Raw genomic sequence first — 16,700 nt, 5'->3', positions numbered from 1 at the left:
TTTGCCATGGTCCCTCTGGTTGTGGTTGGTGATTCAGAGGCACCTTTTTCCTTCTATCCACATTCACTTGTGCACATGTTACACATCTTTTGAGAAATTGTAAAGCCATTTTTTTATGGCTGGCCACCACCAGTATTCCAGGGCGGCCCTCATTTGTCTCCACCCCAGATGAGCTGGAGAGTGGATGGCATGGAGCAGTAGAGCCCGTATGCACTCCGGGGCTACCAGCTCCTCCCCCCCGGCCCATACCAGAGGTGATTTTTATACACACAGCCTTGTTTTTCCAATTTACTTTTCTCTTCTGGGCTTATGGTTGCATATAGCTTTCTTAAATTCACTTCCTCTTCTGGCACTCTAGCTGCACAAACCTTAATAGGACTTGATTGTGCAATTTCTTTGGCACGTTTATCTGCCCAAAAATTTCCTTTTTGTTCCTCACTTGAGATTTTATTGTGTGCTTTCATCTTTACTACTGCTAGTCTTGATAGTAGTTTGGCAGCTTCTGTTAGTCCTTGAACTGCTTCCATATTATTAATTGGCTTGCCAGTTGTTGTTATGAAACCTCTGCGTGACCACACGTCCATGTAGTCATGCACTACTCCAAATGCATATCTGCTGTTGGTATAGACAGTGAGCTTCTTGCCTTCCCCCACTCTTAAAGCTTCTGTGAGGGCTGTTAGCTCCGCTTCTTGTGCTGACTTTGATCCTTCCATCTGACCTGACGCTATCACTGTCCCATCACTGAGTACCACTGCCCATCCGGTGTGTGGCACTCCTTTGATCCTTCTACCTACAAAACTATATCTGGATTCTCTAATGGCTCTTCTTTAATTCTTCCCAACACTTCCTCTTCTCTATTTATAAGACATGCGTGTACCTCTCCCTTTATGTTCAGACATTTGGCTACATTTATTTTTTTGTTTTTTTACTATGGAGAAGTTAGGGTTTTGCAAGCACAATATTGATTCCCACTGACTCCTGCGGTCATCTGGTACAGATCTTAGTCGCCCTTTGTTAAGAGATCAATAAGTGTATGGGGTGTATGGAGCACTAATTTCCCTGTGAGAGTGTATGATTCACAAGCTTTCACAGCCCACGTAGCACAATCTAGAGCTGCCACGCACTCCGGTAATTCCTGGGATACAGGGGGTCTTACGGTGTCTGTCTCCGTGAAGCTGAGTTGGTACAGCAGAATACTGGGTCCCGCTATGGCTACAGTAAAGGTGGAACAGCTTTCCCATATCGGGTAAGCCTGTTTTATTTTTATAAATGCCTCCTCTTATTCTGTGCCCCATATTACTAACTAATTTGCAGGCTTTCCCCCTCTAGTGAGGTTTTGAATTGGTTCCACCATCTCTGAGTACTCCGGTATATAGGTTCTACAGAAATTAAGGAGTCCCAGGACCTTCCAGACTTCCTTAACTGTCCGTGGTTTCTTTAACCCTAAAATTGCCTGCTTTCTGTCTGTTGTGAGTGCCTTTTCTCCCTGGGAGATGTTATGCCCTAGGTATAAAACCTGCTGCTGTTGCAGTTGAGCTTTCTTCGGGCTTAATTTAAATCCTGCCTCTCGAAGATACATGAACAGTCTGTTTAAGGTTTTTAAATGGTCCTTTTCATTTGAACTGGCAATTAGCAAATTATTTACATGCTGTAGTATTACAGTATCCCCTTCCAAAAGCACTTGTGCTATTACTTCTGCCATTGCCCTGTGGAATATGGAGGGAGAATTATGGAACCCCTGAGGTACTCGGGTCCAAGTGTACTGCTGGTCTCCTACTGTAAATGCAAATTTCTCCTGAATCTCCTTTGCAAGGGGAATACTCCAAAATCCATTAGCTACATTCAGGACTGAGAATACTGAGTGTTCTGGTGTTAGCAAATTAAGAATAGTGGCAGGGCTTGACACAATAGGATGTGCCTTTGGAGTCACCCGGTTAAGGTGGTATAGTGTATAGTTAACCTCCAGATCCCGTCTGGCTTCCTGACGGGCCAAATTGGGGAGTTAGTTGTGGAGGTGGTTTTTTTTAATTACCCCTTTAGATTTTAAATTAGTGACTATATCTTTAACTGCCTCTAAGGCTTCTGGTTTAATTGGGTACTGCCTGTGGACTTTGTGAGTTGGTCCTTCTACAGATATAGGCTTTATGTTTACTAGCCCACAATCTTGTTTATCTGTTGCCCCCACTCTGGTATTATTACCCTATTACTGGCAATCATGGCTATATTTTGAGATTTTGTTTGTTTGGACCCTTTGGCACATTCAATGCAGCTAGCTCTGGGACTGATTACTCCCCCGAGCTCCTTAAGGAGATCTATGCCGCAAATTGTGTCTCCCTGCTCAGGGCAAACCCAGATTTGACAGACTGTGACTATATCTTAAAATTCTATTTCTACTGGCTGGTTTAGGATTGCTTTTAATTTTCCCCCTCCCACTCCTTCAATCCATATTGTTCTATGGGTGAGGGGGAGATCTTGGCTGGTTATCGATACCGAGGCTCCTGTGTCTTTTAACATGTTGCACCGTCGGCCCCCCACTCGTGCGTTAAGAAACATCCTGGGGTCGCCTTTGGTTCCAGCCACAGAGGCCGCTGATACCTATTTGCTAGCCAGGAGTTTGAGCAACTCCTGGATTTGTTTGTTCTTATTTTGTTCTTGGGTACTAGTTGTATTAGTTTTATTTTGCTCATTTGGCCACTGCCCTTCTTTACCCCTTCCGGGGTGGAAGCAGTCTTCCTGTAAGTTGTTGCGGATTGTGGGGGAGTTAGGGCCCTGCACCCCTCTTCCCGAGATTCACTGTGACTCTCAGCCAGCCAGTAAAGCAGAAGGTTTATTTAAGGACAGGAACACAGTCTCAAGCAGAGCGTGTAGGTACGACCAGACCCCCTCAATTAGGTCCCTCGGGGAGGTTCAGGGAGCTTGGACCCCAGCTTGGGGTTCCCTGCGTTGCACCACCCAGCCCCAACCGAAACTAAACTCCAAGCCCCTCCCGCTGCTCCTCTCCTTTGTTCAGTCTCCCGGGCAGAAGGTGTTAATTCTCCCCACCCCCGTTCCTGGCTCAGGTTACAGCTCAGGTAGCTTCCTTCAAGGGAAGTCCCACATCCCCACTGCAACCCCCCTGCAACATTCCCAGGTCAAATCTGCCCTGCTCCCTGCTCCGTCACATCTCTCCCCCCTTCGAGACTGAACTGAGCGGGGTCACTCTGACCAGTGACCTGGGGAAGTTCAGGGCTCCCTCTCCGGGACAACGCGTCCGCTATCACGTTGTCACGTCCCTTCACATGGACCACGTCCATGTCATAATCCTGCAGGAGCAGGCTCCACCTCAGGAGCTTGGCGTTGGCTCCTTTCATCTGGTGCAGCCAGGTCAGGGGAGAGTGGTCGGTGTGCACGGTGAAGTGACGCCCAAAGAGATATGGCTCTAGTTTCTTGAGGGCCCACACCATGGCCAGGCATTCCTTCTCGATGGCCGCGTAGTTCTGCTCCCGGGGTAGCAACTTCTTGCTCAGGTACACGATGGGGTGTCTCTCCCCCTTTTCATCCTCCTGCATTAACACCGCCCCCAGTCCTGTGTCTGAGGCGTCGGTGAACACCATAAAGGGCTTGTCAAAGTCTGGGTTTGCCAGAACTGGGCCACTGACCAGAGCCTCCTTCAGCGCCCGGAGAGCCTCCTGGCACTCCTCGGTCCAGACCACTTTGTCTGGCTTCCCCTTCTTGCACAGTTCAGTGATGGGGGCGGCTATGGCGCTAAAGTGGGGCACGAACCTCCGATAGTACCCTGCCATCCCAATAAAGGCTTGGACCTGCTTTTTGGTTTGAGGAGCGGGCCAGTCTCTGATCACCTCCACTTTGGCTGGTTCCAGCTTTAGGCAGCCGCTTCCCACCCGGTGGCCTAGGTAGGATACCTCAGCCATCCCCACCTTGCACTTCTCCGGTTTTACGGTCAGCCCAGCCTTCTGGAGTCGGTCCAGCACTTGTCTAACCTGGGATATGTGGTCCTCCCAGGTCTGGCTAAAGACACAGATGTCATCGATATACGCCACGGCAAAACTCTCCATCCCCCTCAGTAGCTGATCCACCAGGCGCTGGAAGGTGGCCGGCGCTCCCTTGAGGCCGAAGGGCAGGGTCAGGAACTCATAGAGCCCCAGAGGGGTGACAAAGGCCGATTTCAGCCTGGCATCTGCATCCAGCGGCACTTGCCAATAGCCCTTTGTAAGATCCATGGTGGTAAGGTACCGAGCACCTCCCAGCTTGTCTAGGAGCTCGTCCGGCCTGGGCATGGGGTAGGCATCGGCTACAGTGATGGCATTGAGCTTCCGATAGTCCACACAGAACCGGATCGACCCGTCCTTTTTGGGGACCAGCAGCACCGGCGAGGCCCAAGGGCTGGAAGACGGCTGGATCACCCCCAAAGCCAGCATGTCATTGACCTCTCTTTCCAGGTCCTGAGCAGTTTTCCCTGTGGCTCGGAAGGGGGAGCATTTTATAGGCGGGTGCGATCCTGTCTGCACCCGGTGGACAGTCAGATTAGTGCGTCCAGGCTGGTTGGAAAACAGCTGCTGGTACAGATGCAGCACCCCTCCGATCTCAGCTCGCTGGGCAGGGGTTAGCCGATCAGAGAGGGGAATTGCTTCCAGGGGGAAGCCAACTCTTGTCCCAGGGAATAGATCTACTAAAGGGTCATCTCCCTGCCCCTCCCACTGTCCACACACGGCCAACACCATATTCCCCCTGTCATAATATGGCTTCATCATATTCACATGGTACACCCGGTGGTGGTGTGCCCGGTTCGACAGCTCCACCACATAGTTTACCTCGTTTAGTTGCTTGACAACCTTGAAGGGCCCTTCCCAGGCGGCCTGGAGTTTGTTTTTCCTCACGGGGATGAGGACCATCACCTGATCCCCAGTGGCGAAGGTGCGGGCCCGTGCTGTGCGGTCATACCAGACCTTCTGCTTCCTCTGGGCTCTGGCCAGATTCTCCCTGGCCAGGCCCATGAGCTCGGCAAGTCGTTCCCGGAAGGTCAGGACATACTCCACCACCGACTCTCCGTCAGGAGTGGCCTTCCCCTCCCATTCGTCTCTCATCAGGTCCAGGGGCCCCCTTACCCGCCTTCCATATAGCAGTTCGAAAGGCGAAAACCCGGTAGACTCCTGGGGTACCTCCCTGTACGCAAACAGCAGGTGAGGTAAGTACTTGTCCCAGTCCTGCGGGTGCTGATTCATAAATGTTTTCAGCATCATTTTTAGCGTCCCATTGAACCTTTCCACCAGCCCGTTGGATTGGGGGTGATATGCTGAGGCCCAGTTGTGCCGGACCCCACATCTCTCCCACAAGCACCGGAGTAGGGCCGACATGAAGTTGGACCCTTGGTCCGTCAAGACTTCCTTGGGGAACCCCACTCGGCTGAAAATGGTCAGCAGCGCATCCGCCACAGTGTCTGCTTCAATGGACGATAAGGGCACTGCCTCGGGGTAGCGGGTGGCGAAATCTACCACCACCAGGATGTATTTCTTCCCAGACCGGGTCGTCTTGCTGAGAGGTCCCACTATGTCCATGGCCACCTTCTGGAAAGGCTCCTCTATGATGGGCAAAGGTCTCAATGCTGCCTTCCCCTTGTCCCGGGCCTTCCCCACCCTCTGGCAGGGGTCACAGGATCGGCAGTACTGCCGGACGTTGGTGAAGACCCCGGGCCAGTAAAAGTTCTGTAGCAGCCTCTGCCTGGTGCGCCGGATCCCCTGGTGCCCTGCGAGAGGGATGTCATGGGCCAGGTACAGTAGCTTGTGGCGAAACTTCTGGGGAACCACCAGCTGCCTCCTGATCCCCCACGACTCCACTTCCCCCGGGGGAGCCCACTCTCGGTACAGGAACCCCTTCTCCCACAGGAACCTCTCCTTGCATCCTCTCCTCATGGTCTGTACCACACTGAGGTCAGCCAGGCCCCTTAGCTTCCGCAGGGAGGGGTCCTTCTGCAACTCGGCCTGGAACTCGGCGGCTGGGGAAGGGATGGGGACCTGCTCCCTCTCGTCGGCTGGGTCGGAAGCCCCAGCCACCCCGTGGCCTGTCCTTGGGTGTTCCCTCCCCACCCGGGAAGGGTTCGGTGCCTCCGGTGGGACATCCTTCCCAAGGTCAGGGCGTAGTGCCCCTCGCCGGCTCTGGCTACGGGTCACGACTAAGGCGGTCTGGGGGCTGCTTGGCCAGTCCTCTAGGTCCCTCCCCATCAACACCTCAGTGGGCAAATGGTGGTGCACTCCCACGTCCTTGGGGCCCTCCTTGGCCCCCCATTTCAGGTGTACCCTCGCTACGGGAACCTTGAATGGGGTCCCGCCCACCCCGGTCAGGGTCAGGAAGGTGTTGGGCACCACCTGATCTGGGGCCACCACCTCGGGCCGGGCCAGTGTCACCTCTGCGCCCGTGTCCCAGTATCCATAAACTTTCTTCCCATCCACCTCCAGGGGAACAAGGCACTCGCTCCGCAGGGACAGCCCCGCGCCAACCCTGTAAACGGAGAACTTTGAATCCGGAGCATCTGGCCCCCCAGAGAAGCTGGCCGGGGGCCCTTCTCTCTCTTGAGCAGTTGATAAGCTGCCAGCCCCTCTCGCGTGGGAAGCCGGCCCCTCGTCCGTCTGGGCCTCTACCAAGTTAACCCGGTGCGGGTTCGGTCTGCTCAGTCTGTCCTTGAGCTTGGGGCACTGGGCCCGAACGTGGCCTCTTCGGCCGCAGTAATAGCAGCTCAGGTCCCGTGGGTCCCCTCGAGCCGGTCGGTTGTCCCTGATGCTGGGCCTTCCCCGTGGGAGGGGATTCCCCATATTCCCCCTTTGGGAGGTCCCAGGGTGACTCTCTCTCTGCATCGCGGCGGGCCTGTTCCTTTGGGGCTCCTCCCTGCCACCCCCTGACCGGCTCTTTACAAACTCATCAGCCAGCTGCCCGGCGTGTCGCGGGTTCTCTGGCTTTCTCCAACCACAGCCTCAGGTCGGATGGGCACCGCTCATACAGTTGCTCCAGTACCAGCAGTTTAATCAGGTCCTCCTTCGTCTGGGCCCCACCAGCCCACTTGCTGGCGTATCTTTCCATGCGGACGGCTAGTTGCAGATATGAGATCTCAGGGGTTTTATCTTGACTCCGGAACCTTTCCCGGTACATCTCAGGAGTCGGCCCAAACTCTCGTAGCAGGGCCTTTTTGAATAGTTCGTAGTCCCCTTTCTCTGCCTCTCCCAGTTGGCGGTACAATGCCACGGATTTGGGGTCCAGTAAGGGGGTAAGGACCCGGAGTCTGTCCGCGGGATCCACCCGGTGCAGCTCGCAGGCCGTCTCAAAGGCCTCCAGGAAGTCATCCATGTCCTCCCCCTCCTTGTATGGGGCCATGATGCACTTATCAAAGCTCCGTGCAGTCCTGGGTCCTCCCTCACTCACCGCAGCCGGGGGTTCGCTGCCCTTCAATCTCGCCAGTTCCAGGTCATGCTGACGCTGTCTCTCATTCTCCTGTCTCTGTCTCTCATTCTCCTCCCGTTCCTGCTGACGCTGTCTCTCTTCACACTGATGCTGTCTCTCTTTCTCCTCCCGTTCCTGCTGACGCTGTCTCTCTTCACACTGATGCTGTCTCTCTTTCTCCTCCCGTTCACGCTGATGCTGTCTCTCTTTCTCCTCCCGTTCATGCTGTCTCTGTCTCTCTTTCTCCTCCCGTTCATGCTGTCTCTGTTGTTCACGATCCTCCAGCTCTCTCAGTTTTAGCTCTTTCTCCCATTCCAGCCAATTCCGCTCCCCGGATGCCGAACGTCGCCGGGAGGATCCTCTGCTGGCCGGCGAGCTTCGCCGGGGGGACCCCCTGCTGGCCGGGGGGGCCACGGCGCCTTCGGTATTTGCTGGGCTCCTCCCCACCCTTCCCCTAGGCATAGGAAGGAGGGGTCTCGGGACGCCCTCAGCAGCCGGCTGACCACTCCCAGCTGGGACAGACACTGGGGCCTGCGCTGCATTTGCCAGGCTGCTTCCCTGAGACACAGGGATCAGTTCATTCGCGCGATCTTCTGCCTCCAGCTGGGCAATGAGCTGTTCTTTGGTGAGCCTCCCAATGCGCAGCTGCCTCTGCTTGCACAGCTCCACCAGGTCGCTCTTAAGCCGCTTGGCATACATCTTCCTGCTGGCCACTCACCGGCCTGTGTGCTCACAGCTCCCCACAGTTCCCAGGGGGCCCCCTAGTGTGCCAACCCTTCTCGAGGTCACCACCTCTCTGCCAGGGTCGAGCTGCAGACTCCTCCGCCCCTGGGACCACTCGCTGCGATCCCCTCGGGGGACCCTGTTACTGCAAAAGTCCTTCTCGCTGGTCACACACTCCCAGGGGTAATAACCGTCTCTCTCTCACTCTTCAGTGCGCCTGGTCCCCGTCAATCCCCCTTCGTTTTACTGCTCCCCAGTCACTTACTGCAGGAAGCGCCGTCCACGGGGTGCAGTAGATCCCGCCGCTGCCACCAGTTGTTGCGGATTGTGGGGGAGTTAGGGCCCTGCACCCCTCTTCCCGAGATTCACTGTGACTCTCAGCCAGCCAGTAAAGCAGAAGGTTTATTTAAGGACAGGAACACAGTCTCAAGCAGAGCGTGTAGGTACGACCAGACCCCCTCAATTAGGTCCCTCGGGGAGGTTCAGGGAGCTTGGACCCCAGCTTGGGGTTCCCTGCGTTGCACCACCCAGCCCCAACCGAAACTAAACTCCAAGCCCCTCCCGCTGCTCCTCTCCTTTGTTCAGTCTCCCGGGCAGAAGGTGTTAATTCTCCCCACCCCCGTTCCTGGCTCAGGTTACAGCTCAGGTAGCTTCCTTCAAGGGAAGTCCCACATCCCCACTGCAACCCCCCTGCAACATTCCCAGGTCAAATCTGCCCTGCTCCCTGCTCCGTCACATAAGTGGCCGCTCCTTTTACAATTACTGCATGTTTTGATTTTATTTTTATTTTTATAGTCACGTGCCAGATGTCCAGGCTTATTGCAAGTGAAGCAAGTAGTGGTTCTGACTGCATGAACCGCTACAATTTCCTCAGAGGGTGTGGTTGCTGCTACTTTCCTCTTTTTTTCTGTTTTCTATTTCTGTGGCCCATTTAATTACTGCTGAGTATGTCTCTCCCACTGAGATGCCTAATGCCAGGAGTGCTTGGTGATCTGCAGACAGCCCTTCCTTTAGGATTTGAAGGGATACATCATGGTCTCGGGATGTTATATTCTCCAGACATGAATGAGCTCAGAATGCATTCCATTTATTTTCAACATAGGACATGGCAGACTCCCCCTTCTGCTGAACCACAGACTGCAGAGCCCCCCAGTTAGTGGTCTGGGCTCCTAGAACAACAGATAGTGCATTCCTGAATTCTGTTACAGAGCCTGCATCTGGGTTTGGGATTCCTGCTGGTTCTTCAGCCTGATCCCCTCCCACTGGGTTGGGGTTCTGATCTTCAACCCAGCGCCCTGTCTTCCATTTATTATCTAGGTTCTCCCACACATCCCTGGGGCACTTGCACTTGACCAGGATGTAAACGTCCTTCCTATGAAGGCCATGTATTTCAGTCAGGCCATCCAGCTTGTCCCAGAACTCAGTATTCTTGTTTTCACACTTGAGTTCGGGTAAATCAGACAGTAGTGCCTGTTTTTCCTGGGGGGGTGAGGGGACAGTAAATTTTAGTTGTGTAAGCAGAGTCAGGATGAACTCTACCCTGACATCTGGTGGTGAATTATGGCGAGTGTGGAAAAGAACTCCAGGGGCTGATCTTGTTTGCATAGGCACACCCGCTCGCTTGGCATGAAACAACAGCAACTGAAAGTGGTTACTTTGGCTGGTGTGGGATCCCCAGTTTTCTCTGTTATTGGGGCAGGAAGAATGAAGTTTTGTTACCCTGATTCTGTGAATCAAGGCCAGTGGAACTGTTGTATGACAGAAGGACTGGGTGAGTCCTTCATCATTACCTAAGTAGCACTTGCTTGACAAGGGGCATGGGTTACAAAACCCAGTGAATGGAGAGAGGATGGGGACAGGTATTTGCACCTGATGGTATGGGCCCTGCTCTGAGGGCTCAACACACCAATTGCACTACCTCCTCTCTTCACTGTTGAATGTTAGAGCTAGCTTTGATTCCATTAGGAGTCTAGTTACAGGCTGCTGAGCTTAATTCACTTTGGGCCAATGGTGCACTAGCACTGGGGCTCCCCTACTATGAGCTGAAATTGCTAAGAGCTGAAATCACAAAAGAGCTAAAGTTATTAAGAGCTGAGTGCTGTGTTAACTAGTGGGGGAGCCTGAACCTATATTGTTAAGCAGCTGGCGGAGCAATTTGTGGGGACGACTGGAGGAACAGCGCGGGGCCAGTTGGAGCGGCCCAAGGAACGGCGAGCGGAGCGGTTTGCGGGGACGGCTGGAGCAGCTCACAGGTCGGTGAGCGAAGCGGAGCAGCTTGTAGAGCGGATCAGTTTGTGGGACGGCAGGAAGTGGACTGGCTCGTGGTGAAGGCTGTGGCGGAACCCCACGGAGAGACGGCCAGCTGGCCTCGGATCACGTAAGGTGCCCCTTAACACCCTGCGTGCCCCCCCTTTTACTCTGGGGCTGCACTGACCAGGGACAGAGACTTTGGGGTCTGTTGGACTTTTGGAACTTTGGGTGGTTGCTGGACCCACGAGACTTTGGGGTTGTTGGACTTTTGGGACTTTGGTGATTCTTGAGTTGCTGGTTTCAAGAACCAAAGGGAAAGGACACAGCCCAATTTGCTGGGGTGGGTTTTTTTGCTCATGGTTTGTGTTATGAATCCTGTTTGTGGTGTTTTCCCAATTTAATGCTGATGTCATTTACCTCATGTTATTAAACATTTTCTGTCACACTCAGACTCCGTGCTTGAGAGGGGAAGTATTGCCTCTTAGAGGCACCCAGGGGGTGGTATGTAATTGTCCCAGGTCACTGGGTGGGGGCTCGAGCCGGTTTTGCATTGCGTTATTGAAACGGAACCCCTAGATACAGAACCCGGCCCTTGTTGCTGCCAACTTAGATGGGCAGAAGGGTTACAGTTGTTTCTGTCCTGAGTCCCCTTACTGGTTCACCCTCCGCATTAACATTTCTGAACCTCCTTTGCTGTGTTTTGATTGGAGTCATATGCTGTACTTGCTCCCCTGGGACAATTAATTCTTGTGGTGCTTCTTTATTATCTCTGTGGGTGCTCAAATCTGGCCTGTCATGCGAAGAAATGTATGGAGGGGGTTCTGATTCTTCCCCTTTGCTTTGTGCTGCTGAGTTTTCCCACAGATAGTTAATCGGTGGAGCAGTTGGCTGACAAATGCCAGGAGTGTGCTGTTCCCCTCCCAATCTGGAGGTGTGTCCCAGGCATGGTGAATGTGATTCTTTTGCTCTGGGATTTTTTCCAGTTTCTTGACAATTACATATTTTAGAGCACAGGCTCTTATTTTTCAGAGCCTGATTTTTAAATCTTAAAATTACATTTTAATTTTTTTGTTAAGAATATTTAGTAAAACTATTACTGCTTTGTCTGTTTTGTCACTTTTCTGATTATTCCACCAAGTAACCAGATCTGCCTCTGGTCCGGCAGCAGAGTAGTTTGCTTTTTTAGCTGCTGCCTGCCGAGTTTTGACATGTTTATATTCCAAGTACTCTCGAGGACTGATTATCGCTTCTCCTTTTGACGCCATGGGTTTTTAGTCACCCCGGCTGCTGATCTTGTTGGGAACGTACGTCTTCCCCCCCTAAATGCTGTAGTCTCAATCTCCACAGCCTGTCAGCCTTGATGAGGATTTATTTCCCCCCCATTTTTATGCTATGGTCTCAATCTCAACAGCCTTGACAGTTTTTTATGAGGACGTCTCCCCCCTTTTTAAATACAGCACGGTCTTTAAAAAATGGAGATATCCTATCTCCTAGAACTGGAAGAGACCTTGAAAGGTCATTGAGTCCAGCCCCCTGCCTTCACTAGCAGGACCAAGTACTAATTTTGCCCCAGATCCCTAAGTGGCCCCCTCAAGGATTGAACTCACAACCCTGGGCTTAGCAGGCCAATGCTCAAACCACTGAGCTATCCCCCCAGTTACACACAATTGCTGGTCTTATTGGTTGGAGACTTTATGCTATTCAAAAGCATGTACGTCACATGCCTGGGGGGGGGGGTACTCCCCTAGGACTTGCAATGTTACATGCAATGAGGAAATGGACCACCAGTTTGCACTGCCTACTGCTTGCGTACCCAGCCAATCCTGGGCTTAACTCACGGCCAATCACTTGCTGGGGTTTATCCAAGTCCTCCGTAACACACCCCTTAGTTTAAATAGTACATAACCCTCTTGCACAAGTCTTCCCTCCCAAGTGGTACCCTTATTTAACCCGTTTGCTTGGACTACATGTGTCTAGGTTCCTTTATACAAATTAAAAAAAGGGAATAAGATGTGTCTGAAAGGGGATGAAAGGCTTCTATCCCTGGCCTAATGAGGTGGTAAAGTAAACATACTCACCTCCTTTGGATTTCAGTCTCAGATCCTCAGCCAGTTCACAAGCTTGAATCCCGGACAAGCCCCCAAACTGAAGGACATAAATCCACACTGTGTAGAGGTCAAGCATAGGAGTTTATTACACACAGCGCGGGCGGAGTGTCACCTTGCTTATTAGGTTCAGAGACACTGTCAATCAATTGATTACAATAGAAAATATGGATTTTCCATGGGCGGGGGAAAGTGACGGGGTAGGCAGTTCCACACTCCGGGATAGGTCTGGCCGCAAGAAAAGATAGCACAGTAGCCAATGGTTAACAGGTTACATAATGTCTCTGCCCATGGTCTTAAGTTAGCACGTTAACATTTAATTAATACTTTGATAAAATGTTATTAGGATAAAATATATATGTTGAATTCTGATTTGGGGTACATAGGAATGGAGTAGCTCCTCTGATTGTCCAGCAGATACATTCCGAGGGGTTAAAACAAAGAAACAGTGACCGTATATGGCAATAAAGATGGTCTCCTGTGTGTTTTAAGGCAGGCATCGGTCCCTGGGAAAGGGAGGTGGGAGGAGGCCATATCTTATACTGATATGTGCCATTCTTTCATAAACTCAAGGTTGGACGTGGGGGAAGAACTTCTCCCTACAAAAGAAACTAACACAATAGGTACAGGGATTCTTTGTTTTTAATCTGAAACATTGAATGAAACATAATTATTCAGTTATTGCTTCAACATCTGGCATTTCTACTGATTAAGCTGTTGCGGAGTGTGGGGGAGTTAGGGCCCTGCACCCCTCTTCCCGAGATTCACTGCGACTCTCAACCAGCCAGTAAAGCAGAAGGTTTATTTAAGGACAGGAACACAGTCTCAAGCAGAGCGTGTAGGTACGACCAGACCCCCTCAATTAGGTCCCTCTGGGAGGTTCAGGGAGCTTAGACCCCAGCTTGGGGTTCCCTGCGTTGCACCACCCAGCCCCAACCGAAACTAAACTCCCCTCCTCCCGCTGCTCCTCTCCTTTGTTCAGTCTCCCGGGCAGAAGGTGTTAATTCTCCCCACCCCCGTTCCTGGCTCAGGTTACAGCTCAGGTAGCTTCCTTCAAGGGAAGTCCCCCCTCCTCACTGCAATCCCCCTGCAACATTCCCAGGTCAAATCTGCCCTGCTCCCTGCTCCGTCACATCTCTCCCCCCTTCAAGACTGAACTGAGCGGGGTCACTCTGACCAGTGACCTGGGGAAGTTCAGGGCTCCCTCTCCGGGACAATGCGTCCGCTATCACGTTGTCACGTCCCTTCACATGGACCACGTCCATGTCATAATCCTGCAGGAGCAGGCTCCATCTCAGGAGCTTGGCGTTGGCTCCTTTCATCTGGTGCAGCCAGGTCAGGGGAGAGTGGTCGGTGTGCACGGTGAAGTGACGCCCAAAGAGATATGGCTCTAGTTTCTTGAGTGCCCACACCATGGCCAGGCATTCCTTCTCGATGGCCGCGTAGTTCTGCTCCCGGGGTAGCAACTTCTTGCTCAGGTACACGATGGGGTGTCTCTCCCCCTTTTCATCCTCCTGCATTAACACCGCCCCCAGTCCTGTGTCTGAGGCGTCGGTGAACACCATAAAGGGCTTGTCAAAGTCTGGGTTTGCCAGAACTGGGCCACTGACCAGAGCCTCCTTCAGCACCCGGAGAGCCTCCTGGCACTCCTCGGTCCAGACCACTTTGTCTGGCTTCCCCTTCTTGCACAGCTCAGTGATGGGGGCGGCTATGGCGCTAAAGTGGGGCACGAACCTCCGATAGTACCCTGCCATCCCAATAAAGGCTTGGACCTGCTTTTTGGTTTGAGGAGCGGGCCAGTCTCTGATCACCTCCACTTTGGCTGGTTCCGGCTTTAGGCAGCCGCTTCCCACCCGGTGGCCTAGGTAGGATACCTCAGCCATCCCCACCTTGCACTTCTCCGGTTTTACGGTCAGCCCAGCCTTCTGGAGTCGGTCCAGCACTTGTCTAACCTGGGACACGTGGTCCTCCCAGGTCTGGCTAAAGACACAGATGTCATCGATATACGCCACGGCAAAACTCTCCATCCCCCTCAGTAGCTGATCCACCAGGCGCTGGAAGGTGGCCGGCGCTCCCTTGAGGCCGAAGGGCAGGGTCAGGAACTCATAGAGCCCCAGAGGGGTGACAAAGGCCGATTTCAGCCTGGCATCTGCATCCAGCGGCACTTGCCAATAGCCCTTTGTAAGATCCATGGTGGTAAGGTACCGAGCACCTCCCAGCTTGTCTAGGAGCTCGTCCGGCCTGGGCATGGGGTAGGCATCGGCTACAGTGATGGCATTGAGCTTCCGATAGTCCACACAGAACCGGATCGACCCGTCCTTTTTGGGGACCAGCAGCACCGGCGAGGCCCAAGGGCTGGAAGACGGCTGGATCACCCCCAAAGCCAGCATGTCATTGACCTCTCTTTCCAGGTCCTGAGCAGTTTTCCCTGTGGCTCGGAAGGGGGAGCATTTTATAGGCGGGTGCGATCCTGTCTGCACCCGGTGGACAGTCAGATTAGTGCGTCCAGGCTGGTTGGAAAACAGCTGTTGGTACAGATGCAGCACCCCTCCGATCTCAGCTCGCTGGGCAGGGGTTAGCCGATCAGAGAGGGGAATTGCTTCCAGGGGGAAGCCAACTCTTGTCCCAGGGAATAGATCTACTAAAGGGTCTCCCTGCCCCTCCCACTGTCCACACACGGCCAACACCATATTCCCCCTGTCATAATATGGCTTCATCATATTCACATGGTACACCTGGTGGTGGTGTGCCCGGTTCGACAGCTCCACCACATAGTTTACCTCGTTTAGTTGCTTGACAACCTTGAAGGGCCCTTCCCAGGCGGCCTGGAGTTTGTTTTTCCTCATGGGGATGAGGACCATCACCTGATCCCCAGTGGCGAAGGCGCGGGCCCGTGCTGTGCGGTCATACCAGACTTTCTGCTTCCTCTGGGCTCTGGCCAGATTCTCCCTGGCCAGGCCCATGAGCTCGGCAAGTCGTTCCCGGAAGGTCAGGACATACTCCACCACCGACTCTCCGTCAGGAGTGGCCTTCCCCTCCCATTCGTCTCTCATCAGGTCCAGGGGCCCCCTTACCCGCCTTCCATATAGCAGTTCGAAAGGCGAAAACCCGGTAGACTCCTGGGGTACCTCCCTGTACGCAAACAGCAGGTGAGGTAAGTACTTGTCCCAGTCCTGCGGGTGCTGATTCATAAATGTTTTCAGCATCATTTTTAGCGTCCCATTGAACCTCTCCACCAGCCCGTTGGATTGGGGGTGATATGCTGAGGCCCAGTTGTGCCGGACCCCACATCTCTCCCACAAGCACCGGAGTAGGGCCGACATGAAGTTGGACCCTTGGTCCGTCAAGACTTCCTTGGGGAACCCCACTCGGCTGAAAATGGTCAGCAGCGCATCCGCCACAGTGTCTGCTTCAATGGACGATAAGGGCACTGCCTCGGGGTAGCGGGTGGCGAAATCTACCACCACCAGGATGTATTTCTTCCCAGACCGGGTCGTCTTGCTGAGAGGTCCCACTATGTCCATGGCCACCTTCTGGAAAGGCTCCTCTATGATGGGCAAAGGTCTCAATGCTGCTTTCCCCTTGTCCCGGGCCTTCCCCACCCTCTGGCAGGGGTCACAGGATCGGCAGTACTGCCGGACGTTGGTGAAGACCCCGGGCCAGTAAAAGTTCTGTAGCAGCCTCTGCCTGGTGCGCCGGATCCCCTGGTGCCCTGCGAGAGGGATGTCATGGGCCAGGTACAGTAGCTTGTGGCGAAACTTCTGGGGAACCACCAGCTGCCTCCTGATCCCCCACGACTCCACTTCCCCTGGGGGAGCCCACTCTCGGTACAGGAACCCCTTCTCCCACAGGAACCTCTCCTTGCATCCTCTTCTCATGGTCTGTACCACACTGAGGTCAGCCAGGCCCCTTAGCTTCCGCAGGGAGGGGTCCTTCTGCAACTCGGCCTGGAACTCGGCGGCTGGGGAAAGGATGGGGACCTGCTCCCTCTCGTCGGCCGGGTCGGAAGCCCCAGCCACCCCGAGGCCTGTCCTTGGGTGTTCCCTCCCCACCTGGGAAGGGTTTGGTGCCTCCGGTGGGACATCCTTCCCAAGGTCAGGGCGTAGTGCCCCTCGCCGGCTCTGGCTACGGGTCACGACTAAGGCGGTCTGGAGGCTGCTTGGCCAGTCCTCTAGGTCCCCCCCCATCAACACC

At 53.6% G+C, this 16,700-nt stretch overlaps 1 pseudogene; it reads left to right on the top strand.

Moving 5' to 3' along the window:
- Nucleotides 1-787: 787 nt before the first annotated feature.
- The window catches only part of LOC128849161 (zinc finger protein 436-like), a 56,946-nt pseudogene continuing 41,033 nt past the window's right edge, over nt 788-16,700 (top strand).

The sequence above is a fragment of the Malaclemys terrapin genome, chromosome 15 (assembly GCF_027887155.1).
Source record: "Malaclemys terrapin pileata isolate rMalTer1 chromosome 15, rMalTer1.hap1, whole genome shotgun sequence".
Taxonomy (NCBI): domain Eukaryota; kingdom Metazoa; phylum Chordata; order Testudines; family Emydidae; genus Malaclemys; species Malaclemys terrapin.
The sequence above is the reverse complement of the archived record's forward strand: the minus strand, read 5'-3'. Positions and strand labels throughout refer to the sequence as shown.